The sequence below is a fragment of the Triticum urartu genome, unplaced genomic scaffold (assembly GCF_003073215.2).
Source record: "Triticum urartu cultivar G1812 unplaced genomic scaffold, Tu2.1 TuUngrouped_contig_561, whole genome shotgun sequence".
In the NCBI taxonomy this organism is placed as follows: Eukaryota; Viridiplantae; Streptophyta; class Magnoliopsida; order Poales; family Poaceae; genus Triticum; species Triticum urartu.
The window spans coordinates 30,878-44,384 of record NW_024116298.1 but is presented as its reverse complement, the minus strand read 5'-3'; the positions used below and the strand labels follow the sequence as shown (position 1 = coordinate 44,384).

General features: G+C 41.1%; 1 pseudogene; it reads left to right on the top strand.

The window, feature by feature from the left end:
• Window positions 1–9,686: 9,686 nt before the first annotated feature.
• On the top strand, window positions 9,687–10,371 carry LOC125529453 (annotated as a pseudogene).
• The last annotated feature ends 3,136 nt before the right edge of the window (window positions 10,372–13,507 follow it).

The following is a 13,507-nucleotide window of genomic DNA, read 5'->3' as shown; positions in this document are numbered from 1 at the left end:
AATCGATGTTGTGGAGTCTGTGGTTGCTTCCATCCATGCAGGTTGCGGGCGCTCCTCTGATGTGATTTCTTTTGAGCCGATGGATGACAGCAGCGCCAAAGAGCAGTCCCGAGTGGTGGGCCTGAATCTCGGCTCATACAACAATGGTGGGAGCGAGGTTGTTGGCGACTCGAACGATATGGCGGCTCAGAAAACTTCCTCTGCGTCAATGGGAGAGGAGGGAGATGCAGAGGGGGTCGTCGTCAACAAATCAAAGGCCTCCTGTTGGACTCGACGGTAAGAAACACAAACTCATTTGTTATTGCTTTGCTGCTAGACCAGAAATTGTACCTCCACGACATCGTTTTTTGCTGTAGGACCAGAAATTGGAACTCCCTGTAATTGCCTGTAACAAGAGAAAACACATATACAGAGTTCACCCCCATGTAGAAACAAAAATCCTTTTATTTTCAACTCTTTGTAAGCATTCTTGCTAGCTCGGGAACATAATTCTTGAATTCAGTTTTCCTTAAGCTAGATCATCTTTTACTGATTTCTGTATCAACTGATAGACATTCTTTTATCAGAAAAACCACTGTTAGAATCGGTCTGTATAGGTAGATGGTATATTTAACAACGTTTTTGCGGGGGGATGCAGTGTCAGGATTGGCAACGCGCCAGAAGAGAGGGATGCCAACCCAAGCAGAGTCCCTGCCCTCGAGGCTTCAATGAGAGCTTATGCAGACAACAAGGTTGGCACGGTTGTTAACCCCGCGCTCGGAACTAGCTTCAACACGGTTGAAGAAGCGTATGAGTTTTACAACCTATATTCCTGGGAGACGGGGTTTGGCGTTTGGTATGCCAAAAGCAGGTTGAATGTCCATCAGAAAAAGTGCATGCAGGAGTTTGTATGCGCGTGTGCGTGAGGATGATTCATTAATTCAGACAACACAAAAGTTTCCCCGCCACTGCTCTTTCAAAATTTTATGCTCTCATAACACATCGAAAACCTATGCAGGGCAAGCCATTGCAGACGAACAGCCGCTCAACGAGGTGTGGATGCCCTGCGTTGATGCGGGTGTTTAGATCGGATGATAAAGGGTGGTACATGTGCGAACACAAAGCATACCACAACCATGCAGTCTCAATTAACTATATGGAGAAGCTGCCCTGGAAATCCCACAGGCACATAGATAGATACACCAGAGACTTGGTGAAACAGCTAAGAGAAAACAATATAAGCCTGAGCAAGGTTTATGTGTGGTTGGCAGTTTTTTTGGATCTGTGAAGGAGGTGCCATTCACAAAGAGATCTCTCAAAACTCTTTGTGGAAAACTGAATAGAGAGCAGTCAGAAAACGATGCTACAAAAACAATAGAGGTGTTCAACACAATGCGGGCTATCCTGAGTTCAAGTACAGTGTGCAAGTTGATAGTGATGGCCGAGTCAAGACTTTGATGTGGACAACAGGGAGAAGCATTGAGCAATTTAAGTGTTTTGGCGATGCTGTCACGTTTGATACGACATACAAAACTAATCTATACAACATGCCATTTTGCCTCTTCGTTGGTGTCAACAATCACTTTCAGAGCATTATATTTGGAGGGGTGCTGATGAGCGATGAGAAAATCGACACTTTCAAGCGGATATTCACAGAGTTCTTTCATATGATAGGAGTGCCACAACCATGCACAATGCTCACAGGTAAATAAAAAATGATCTCATGTGTTTAGTGCTGTTGATCTTTCCTTTTAGGATTGCTATGAAAATGTTTTCATCCTGGAATATGCTGACAGAGAATTGTTGTTTTTCAGACCAAGCTCGTGCAATGGAGGTTGCCATAGAAGATGTCATGCCGCATACAACACATCGGTGGTGCAAATGGCATGTGTTGAAGAAAGCAAAAGAGTGCCTTGGGCCACTGCTAGGTAAGGGTAGCGAGTTCAAACACGAGTTCAACAAGATGGTGCATCACAAGGTGCGGACAAAATCCTCCTGCATCTCTGATGGCTTCGATCTTCTCATCAATACGATCGACACACTTATGCAACTTCTTCCCCATGTCATCCATCTCCTTTCCCCATTCTCCAATAACCTCTTGTGCAGGTACCTGAAAAATAGAAACATTTATCATCAAAATGACGAGAATTACAACACCACCAGAATTACAATCATATTAAAAATCATGCTGAAATATAGCACATACATTACAATTTGCATATGGTTCAGAAAACTTAACAAGCCACAGTAAAACAAATAAACTTTAGGAACAACACAACACAGGCATTACATACCGCTGGCGAACCGGCATCATCGTATTTATCATGTCTACCACATCAGCCAACAAATGGTCGACTCCAAGGGGTTGTGCTGCAACAATGGCTTCAGACACGCCAAAGTTGGCAAGTTCCTGTAGGAGATAGACACAGAGGGGCAACCTAAATACTGGACAACTGAGATTTGAAAAAAGATTAGACAACTGCACATACCATCATGTCAACCAGGGGTGATTTCTGAAGAAAACGGTACATTTTGGCAGCTTGGTCATGCTTATTTTCGCTAAGCCTAGCATCATCTAACCATCAAATATAATGGTGGTTGATGAGCCGTTGTTTCACCTACAGCAGTAAAGCAATAAAACGCCCGACGGAACATGGAAAGGGGTCGGATTTGTCAATTATGATCCACATCCTTGGCTTTGGCCGGTCTTAAAATAAATTTCTTATATTAAACTTCTGTACTTATTTAAATAGTTGTATAATAGTATAGTTTTAATTAACAGAAATTTCTATTACTTAGCCAACATAGTTACCAAACTAATAATGTTGCTAAATATCACATATAACTTTGTTTGTTTGTCAAGCCATTTTAATGTATATCACTTAAATTTTGCTTCTCCTACATTTAATTGTATTGTATAACAAAATTTGTCTTCAAATTAATTTTAAATATTTTATTAACTGTATAGTGTCATATGTACTTGCATGTATGTGTGTGTTTTCATATATATTAATATCATTAAATATCAACCATGCAAAAATATCATTAAATATCATGGTGCAGATTTGTAAAGCGTATAATTCACAAAAATATTAATAGTGTTCTCTAGTGTATTATTAGGCAAGTTCATATAAACTTCTAGGGTATGCCAAATGTGTCCTGCAAGTTGCGTTCATTATTAAAAATGTAAAACATGTGCATGATTTGTATTTTCATTTCAAATAACTCATGTAAACAATTAGGGCCGTCTTAGATGTATTATTCCTAGTGTTCGTAAGTTTCCCATTTGACCATCATTCATTCTCATATGTGTAGAGGTGGGTTGCACTATATGTCTTTGATTTGAGGACTGGTAAAGTTTTGTGGAACTTCAACAGCAGATGTTGTCATATATGTTTCAATGACTTCATCACCGGTGGAAGAACTGATCATTCATGGCCAATTTTCAACTGAAACTGTTGGGGAACATGGTAATTTCAAAAAAAAATCCTACGATCACAGAAGATCTATCTAGGTGATGCATAGCAACAAGAGGGGAGAGTGTGTCCACGTACCCTTGTAGACCGAAAGCGGAAGCATTTCAATAACGCGGTTGATGTAGTCGAACTTCTTCGCGATCCAACCGATCCAAGTACCGAACGTACGACACCTCCGCGTGCACACGTTCAACTCGATGACATCCCTCGTGCTCTTGATTCAGTTGAGGACGAGGGTGAGTTCCGTCAGCACGACGACGTGGTGACGGTGATGATGATGTTACCGGCGCAGGGCTTCGCCTAAGCACTACGATGGTATGATCGAGGTGTGTAATTGTGGAGGGGGGCACCGCACACGGTTAAGAGAAACTTGTCTGTTCTAGGGTGCCCCCTGCCCCCGTATATAAAGGAGGGAGGGGGAGTCCGGACGGCCCTAGGGGCGCGCCCAAGGAGAGGGAGTCCTACTAGGATTACTAGTCCTAGTAGGATTCCTCCACAAAGAAGAGAGGGGGAAGGAAGGAAAGGGAGAGGGAGTAGAAAGGGGCCGCCGCCCCCCTTTCCTTGTCCAATTAAGACTGCTAGGGGGGGGGGGATGGCCTGCCCTGGTCGCCCTCCTCTCTCTCCACTAAAAGGCCCATGGTGGCCCATTAGTTCCCCCGGGAGGTTCCGGTAACCCCCTCCGACACTCCGTTTTTACCCGAAACTATCCGGAACACTTCTGGTGTCCAAATAACATGGTCCAATATATTAATCTTTATGTCTCGACCATTTTGAGACTCCTCGTCACGTCCATGATCTCATCCAGGACTCCGAACAAACTTCAGTCATCAAAAACACATAACTCATAATACATATCGTCATTGAACGTTAAGCGTGCGGACCCTACGGGTTCAAGAACTATGTAGACATGACTGAGACACTTCTCGGGTCAATAACCAATAGCGGAACCTGGATGCTCATATTGGCTCGTACATATTCTATGATGATCTTTATCGGTCAAACCGCATAACAACATACATTGTTCCCTTTGTCATCGGTATGTTACTTGCCCAAGATTCGATCGTCGGTATCATCATACCTAGTTCAATATCGTTACCGACAAGTCTCTCTACTCGTTCCGTAATGCTTCATCCTGCAACTAACTCTTAGTCACATTGCTTGCAAGGCTTATGGTGATGAGAATTACCGAGAGGGCCCAGAGATACCTCTCCGAAACACGGAGTGACAAATCCTAATTTCGATCTATGCCAACCCAACAAACACCTTCAGAGACACCTGTAGAGCATCTTTATATTTACCCAGTTATGTTGTGATGTTTGATAGCACACAAGGTGTTCCTCGATATTCGGGAGTTGCATAATCTCATAGTCTGAGGAACATGTATAAGTCATGTAGAAAGCAGTAGCAATGAAATTGTAACGATCATAATGCTAAGCTAATGGATGGGTCTTGTCCATCACATCATTATCCTAATGATGTGATCCCATTCATCAAATGACAACACATGTCTATGGTTAGGAAACATAACCATCTTTGATTAACGAGCTAGTCAAGTAGAGGCATACTAGGGACACTATGTTTTGTCTATGTATTCACACATGTACTAAGTTTCCGGTTAATACAATTCTAGCATGAATAATAAACATTTATCATGATATAAGGAAATAAATAATAACTTTATATTGCCTCTAGGGCATATTTCCTTCAGTCTCCCACTTGCACTAGAGGGAATAATCTAGTTCACATCGCCATGTGATTTAAAACCAATAGTTCACATCTGTATGTGATTAACACCCATAGTTCACATCGCCATGTGACCAATAACCAAAGGGTTTACTAGAGCCAATGATCTAGTTCACATCGCTATGTGATTAACACCCAAAGAGTACTAAGATGTGATCATGTTTTTCCTGTGAGAGAAGTTTAGTCAACGGGTCTGCTAAATTCAGAGCCGTATGTATTTTGCAAATTTTCTATGTCTACAATGCTCTGCATGGAGCTACTCTAGCTAATTGCTCCCACTTTCAATATGTATCCAAATTGAGACTTAGAGTCATCTAGATTGGTGTAGAGCCTACATCAACGTAACTCTTTATGATAAACTCTTTATCACCTCCATGACCGAGAAATACTTCCTTAGTCCTCTTAGGTAACTAAGGATAACTTTGACCGCTATACAGTGACCCACTCCTGGATCACTATCGTACCCCCTTGCCAAACTCATAGCAAGGCACACAACTGGTCTGGTACATAGCATGGCATACTTTATAAAACCTATGACTGAGGCATAGGGAATGACTTTCATTCTCTTTCTATCTTCTGCCATGGTCGGGCTTTGAGTCTTACTCAACTTTACACCTTGTAATATAGGCAACTACTCCTTTGACTTATCCATTTTGAACTGTTTCAAAATCTTTTCAATGTATGTATTCATTGAAAAATCTTATCAAGCGTCTTGATTTATCTCTATAGATCTTGATGCCCAATATGTAAGCAGCTTCACCGAGGTCTTTCTTTGAAAATATCCTTTCAAACTCTCCTTTATGCTTTCCAGAAAATTCTACATTATTTCTGATCAACAATATGTCATTCACATATACTTATCAAAAAGAATGTAGTGCTCCCGCTCACTTTCTTGTAAATACAGGCTTCACCGCAAGTCTGTATAAAACTATGTGCTTTGATCAACTCATCAAAGCGTATATTCCAACTCCGAGATGCTTGCACCAGTCCATACATGAATTGCTGGAGCTTTGCACACCTTGTTACTACCTTTAGGATAGACAAAACCTTCTGGTTGCATCATATACAACTCTTGTTCAAGAAATATCCATTTAAGAAATGCAGTTTTGACATCCATTTGCCAGATTTCATAAAATATGGCAATTGCTAACATGATTCGGACGGATTTAAGCATCACTACAATTGAGAAAATCTCAATGTAGTCAACACCTTGAACTTGTCGAAAACCTTTTGCGACAAGTCGAGCTTGGTAGATAGTAACACTACTATCAGTGTCCGTCCTCCTCTTGAAGATCCATTTATTAATATGGCTTGCCGATCATCGGGCAAGTTCACCAAAGTCCATACTTTGTTCTTATACATGGACCCCATCTCAGATTTCATGGCCTCAAGCCATTTCACGGTATCTGGGCTCATCATCGCTTCCTCATAGTTCATAGGTTCATCATGGTCTAGTAACATGACTTCCAGAACATGATTATCGTACCACTCTGGTGCGGACTGTATTCTTGAAGACCTACGAGGTTCAGTAGTAACTTGATCCGAAGTTTCATGATCATCATCATTAGCTTCCTCATAATTGGTGCAGGAATCACTGGAACTGATTTCTGTGATGAACTACTTTCCAATTCGGGAGGTACAATTACCTCATCAAGTTCTACTTTCCTCCCACTCACTTCTTTCGAGAGAAACTCCTTCTCTAGAAAGGATCCATTCTTAGCAATGATCTTGCCTTCGGATCTGTGATAGAAGGTGTACCCAACAGTTTCCTTTGGGTATCCTGTGAAGAGCATTTCTCCGATTTGGGTTCGAGCTTATCAGGTTGAAGCTTTTTCACATAAGCATTGCAGCCCCAAACTTTAAGAAACGACAACTTTGGTTTCTTGCCAAACCACGGCTCATAAGGCGTCATCTCAACGGATTTTTATGGTGCCCTATTTAAAGTGAATGCAGTTGTCTCAAATGCATAATCCCAAAATGATAGTGGTAAATCAGTAAGAGACACCATAGATTGCACCATATCTAATAATGTGCAGCTACGACGTTCGGACACACCATTACACCGTGGTGTTCCAGGTGGCATGAGCTGTGAAACTATTCCACAATGTTTTAAATGAAGGCCAAACTTGTAACTCAAATATTCAGCTCTACGATCAAAGCGTAGAAATTTTATTTGCTTGTTACGATGATTCTCCACTTCACTCTGAAATTCATTGAACTTTTCAAACGTTTCAGACTTGTGTTTCATTAAGTAGATATACCCATATCCGCTCAAATCATCTATGAAGGTCAGAAAATAATGATACCCGCCACGAGGCTCAACACTCATTGGACCGCATACGTCGGTATGTATTATTTCCAATAAGTCAGTAGTTCGTTCCATTGTTCCAAAGAATGGAGTTTTAGTCATCTTGCCCATAAGGCACGGTTTGCAAGTATCAAATGGTTCATAATCAAGTGATTCCAAAAGTTCATCAGCATGGAGTTTCTTCATGCACTTTACACCAATATGACCTAAATGGCAGTGCCACAAGTATGTTGCACTATCATTATCAACTTTGCATCTTTTGGCATCAATATTATGAATATGTGTATCACTACGATCGATATTCAACAAACCATCAACATTGGGTGTATGACCATAGAAGGTTTTATTAATGTAAACAGAATAACAATTATTTTTTGTCTTAAATAAATAACCGTATTGCAATATACATGATCTAATCATATTCATGCTCAACGCAAACACCAAATAACATTTATTTAGGTTCAACACTAATCCTGAAAGTATAGGGGGTGTGCGATGATGATCATATCAATCTTGGAACCTACTTCCAACACACATCGTCACTTCACCCTCAATTAGTCTCTATTTGTTCTGTAACTCCTGTTTTGAGTTACTAATCTTAGCAACCGAACCAGTATCGAATACCCAGGGACTACTATGAACACTAGCAAGGTACACATCAATAACCTGTATATCAAATATACATTTGTTCACTTTGCCAACCCTCTTTTCCACCAAATATTTGGGGTAGTTCCGCTTCCAGTGGCCATTTCCTTTGAAGTAGAAGCACTCAGTTTCAGGCTTAGGTCCAGCTTTGGGCTTCTTCACGGGAGTGACAACTTGCTTGCCATTCTTCTTGAAGTTCCCTTTCTTTCCCTTTGCCCTTTTTCTTGAAACTAATGATCTTGTTTAATCATCAACACTTGATGCTTTTTCTTGATTTCTACCTTCATTGATTTCAGCATCAAGAGCTCGGGAATCGCTTTTGTCATCCCTTGCATATTATAGTTCATCACGAAGTTCCAGTAACTTGGTGATGGTGACTAGAGAACTCTGTCAATCACTATCTTATCTGGAAGATTAACTCCCACTTGATTCAAGTGATTGTAGTACCCAAAAAATATGAGCATTACCGAGATTGAACGTTAAGCGTGCGGACGCTACGGGTTTGAGAACTATGTAGACATGACCGAGACACATCTCGGGTCAATAACCAATAGCGGAACCTGGATGCTCATATTGGCTCCTACATATTCTACGAAGATCTTTATCGGTCAAACCGCATAACAACATACGTTGTTCCCTTTGTCAGCGGTATGTTACTTGCCCGAGATTCGATCGTCGGTATCATCATACCTAGTTCAATATCGTTACCGACAAGTCTCTTCACTCGTTCCGTAATGCTTCATCCCGCATCTAACTCTTAGTCACATTGCTTGCAAGGCTTATAGTGATGAACATTACCGTGAGGGCCCAGAGATACCTCTCCAAAATACGTAGTGAAAAATCCTAATCTCGATCTATGCTAACCCAACAAACACCTTCAAAGACACCTGTAGAGCATCTTTGTAATCACCAAGTTACGTTGTGATGTTTGATAGCACACAAGGTGTTCCTCCGGTATTCGGGAGTTGCATAATCTCATAGTCCGAGGAACATGTATAAGTCATGAATAAACCAGTAGCAATGAAACTGTAACGATCATAATGCTAAGCTAACGGATGGGTCTTGTCCATCACATCATTATCCTAATGATGTGATCCCGTTCATCAAATCAAAACACATGTCTATGGTTAGGAAACATAACCATCTTTGATTAACGAGCTAGTCAAGTAGAGGCATACTAGGGACACTATGTTTTGTCTATGTATTCACACATGTACTAAGTTTCCGGTTAATACAATTCTAGCATGAATAATAAACATTTATCATGATATAATAAAATAAATAATAACTTTATTATTGCCTCTAGGGCATATTTCCTTCAGAAACACACACCAACAGTCCTCTTTTTAACGAGCTCCCAACTTCTCATTAAGTTGTCATATATGTCATATGCTTAATGTATATAGTTATGTATGTTCGAAGGTGGATCGGTGAAGGAGTTGATCAATAATTTTCCACGCTTCGAAAGGGTACCATATGTGACTATGAAACCGAAACATTCTCCCTTGTTGACAACACATCCTTGGAGGTAGAAAATGTGGTAGACTTCAGTTGGTCACCGATTAATTCCATCTTATGCCTCTTTGTTCAGGATCTGGGTAATTGAATCCAGCTTGCCAGTGTAAGTACAAATCTCTGCGGGATTTTCATTTGGTGCAAGTTCCCAGCAAAGTAGAGCTGTGTTGGAAAAACTTTTTAGCGTCTGCAATTGCAAAATGCACCAGCAAAACAATGGAGAGTATCTTGCCATCCAGGTAGATCGGTATGCAGAATCAGAGAACATAAATTGCACTAGTATTGAGTTGCTCATGATCAAGGAGAGGGGCATCCCAGTTTTTGAATTGGACACCAAGAATGACAATATAATCGCGTTTGCGTAGGAGCCCAATGGCTGCCGGTTTGCTATTATTCATGGCGACAAGGTTAATCACGATATAAGCATCTATTTGATGTGCACAGCCGATAGTGTTAGCCGTGTGTCGAGGCTCACAACACTCAGGAACAGACATGCTAGTGCAGTGTTCTCATCTCCTGCGGGAAACTTCATTGTTCTTGTTGGACTGAAGGGTACCGATGGCCAGTTGGAGTTCTACAATGTTGATGATCTTGAGACCATGACCACAGAAGATCAGTTGGAGTTCTACAATGTTGATGATCTTGAGGTCATGGCCACGGAAGAGCATTTTGTGTGACTGATGTCATGTGGGATCCCACGGGAAGGTGAGTGAGCTAATCACAATAATTTTTTGTGCCGTTTCTATTTTGGAAATTTCTAGAAAATTGTCGGTTGTTAGCCATGTACTACATAATAGCTTAACTACATGGGTTGTTATTTAAACCTGAAGTGTTGAAATATATATTCATTAGGTGAAACTCTAGATACATGCATTCTCAAATAGTATGATGGAATTTTTACACTCAATGCTTATTGGCTACAACCTAAACATCTGGCTATATATCACTAGTGAAAAAAGTGCTAGCCACAACTTTCGTTGGTGGCGCGCCATTTACAACCAACGCCTGCACTATCGTTTTTTTCCAAATAGTGGTGGCGTTGGCTTATTTGGTACTACATTAGTAGGGGCATAGTGGTGGCATGGGAAAACAGGGTAGCGTCAGAAGTATATGAGATCAACAATTGGTACCAGGCGCAGTATAGTGCTGTCGTGGAATAGCATGGAACGCCAGCACTATGATGTTTAGATGTGGCGTGCTCTTGGTTCCGACACCAATATTGTTATTTTGTCAATGCCAACATTCTTATATTATTACTTTTATAGTATATTGTTGTTTGGGACTTCGAATATGTAGTTTGACACTTATAATATTGTAGTTTACTTTTATTAAATTTATATTATTTTAAATCGAAATAATGTCATTTTTAAAATATGTACTTTGAGACACTTAATTTTTTTCTTTTTTAGTTTAAGACTTGAAATATATAGTTTTGAGCCTTCAAATATGTAGCTTGACACTTCCAAATTTTTTCTTTTTAGTTTTTTTATGTGGTGATCTTTTTTATAGTATATTATAGTTTACTTTTATTAAATTTCTATTATTTTAAATGGAAATATATGTATGATTGGTCCTACGAGAAAATTCTATGATATATGCATAACGTGTACAGTATTTAGTAGTGTAAAATATGTTTGAAATGAAAAAAATTAAATGGAAAACACAAAATGAAAAGCAAAAATAAAAAATAAACCCCAAAAGCGCAAATCCTTTAGTCCCGGTTGGTGTCACCAACCGGGACTAAAGGTCCCCGCCCTCGGCGAGCGCTGCCACCCAAAAAGGGGGGGGGGGGGGGGCTTTAGTCCCAACCTATTAGTCCCGATTGGTGAACCGCGACTAAAGACCCTTACGAACTGGGACTATTGCCCATTTCTCCACTACTGCATGTACCTACGTGAAAAGACAAATATGAGTCTATACCTAATTAAATGAAAATATCTTAGCAACTAAAAACTAAGCACCTATGCATTGGGGAGTTTAGTTGGTAAGCCCTTTAATGCACTTAACATCTCATCTAAGCATCCATGCATTGAAAGATGTCTAAGCACGTACTCCTACATGACGACGACCTTGGAGCCACTTTTCTGTTCACAAGCCACTTGCTATATACGGAGGATAACATATGGAATATTCGGTAGAGACTGATGAAAACCATGTGAAGATAATGTTTTCATGTTTTGAAAAAATTTCAAAAAAATAGGGGATGTTAGAGTGATGTTCTATTGCCGTGCAGAATTTCAAGTTCAAACACATTATGGAAGATGTTAGAGTGATGTTCACTTATTTTCACTAGTACATACACCCATGTGTTGCAATACCCAACCCTTTGTGAATTGCTACACATATTAATTGTTTGATCAACTATGTGTTCGCATACGAACACGTCACCAGGTACCCTCGATGCCAGGGATGATGCATCGTAGCACACCTCGAAGAAGGCCTGTCCGGAAGCGCGGTACATAAGCAATCCGGTGGGAGTTTTGTTGACCCCGAAACCCCACATGTCCGAGAGGGTCCCCGTCTGGACGCACGCCAGCTATGGGATGCCCTATGTTGACCTGATCGCCCTAGGGCCTCATGGATCGCTGCCCTGCAGTAGAAAAACAACGAAGAACGAGAAAGAAGAAGACCAAGGGAGAAGGAAAATGTAAAGGTAAAAAAGTGTTAGATTGATTGTTTAATTGTGTGTTTTTAATCGACCTGTTCGATGAGTATTTGTGCATCATTAACTAATATCTTTTAGGTTTATGATGAGATTTATTGCAGGATATACATACAAAGTGAAGTTTTGATGCGAAGGTAAAATACCATTGCATAGGACATGCACGCACATATTTGTACATGCATTTGCATGAAATCATGGTGCAACTACTATTTGTGCATGCACACCCACGTCCTGGCCACTTCCTTTTTTTTAGTCTAGACATAGCTAGCCCTAGATACATATTACACACTTATGTATTTGTAGAACTTGTATACCGGCAAGCTCGCGTGCGTACATACCCGAATACCCGAAGTCTTGGTCAACATATACGTATAGAAATAGAAGACCATCGAGAGGGCAGACGACAAGAGACGGAAGCGGGAGAGGCGCGCCCACGGCGGCATCGTTCGCTACAGAGCACGTACAAATGTGAGAAGACACGCGTATGCAGCGGCGGCAACGACACCCCGTGCAAGCATGAAGATGCGCCGGCCGGCGACGGCAACGCACACGGTCGTTGCGGGGCTCTTCAGTTGCTTCCATGAATATTGTTTTCGACCCGCTTTCCTCCTCTATCACTAGGCGGCTAGGGTAAATTCTCCCCTTCAGACTTTATTGACGAGCCAGTGGATTCACCTCCCATCTGCCTGCCGCTCCGGTAGTCGATGACAGGGAGGGGAATCCTGGTGCCTTCACTTCGGTTAATAGTAGTTAGGTTTTTTAGTCCTCTGATCGTTCTTGAGTTCGTCCGTCTGGTTGTAGTTGACGGAGTTTCGGTGTAGATTCCTGCTGCCACCTTGGAATAGTGAGCTTAGGGCTTCTCGATCATCTGGCGAGATTTGATGTCAGGTGCTTTAGATCTATGCAAGTGTTCAACGGCGATGATTACGGCTCTCGGACGCTGGTCCTTATGGGCATGTGCACGAAGACATTCGGCTGCTATCGACAAGGTCAAACCGGCTTCGGTAGAGGGGCGGCGACAACGACGTGTCGACGGCTCATTGTGGCGGTAATAGTGGTTGTTTGGTGGTCTCGAAATTTTGATGTAATTTTTATTATATTCAATTAAGATGCTTTGTATTTTTGATGAACTTTTATTTATAATAATATATTTGATCCTTTCCCGACACACATACG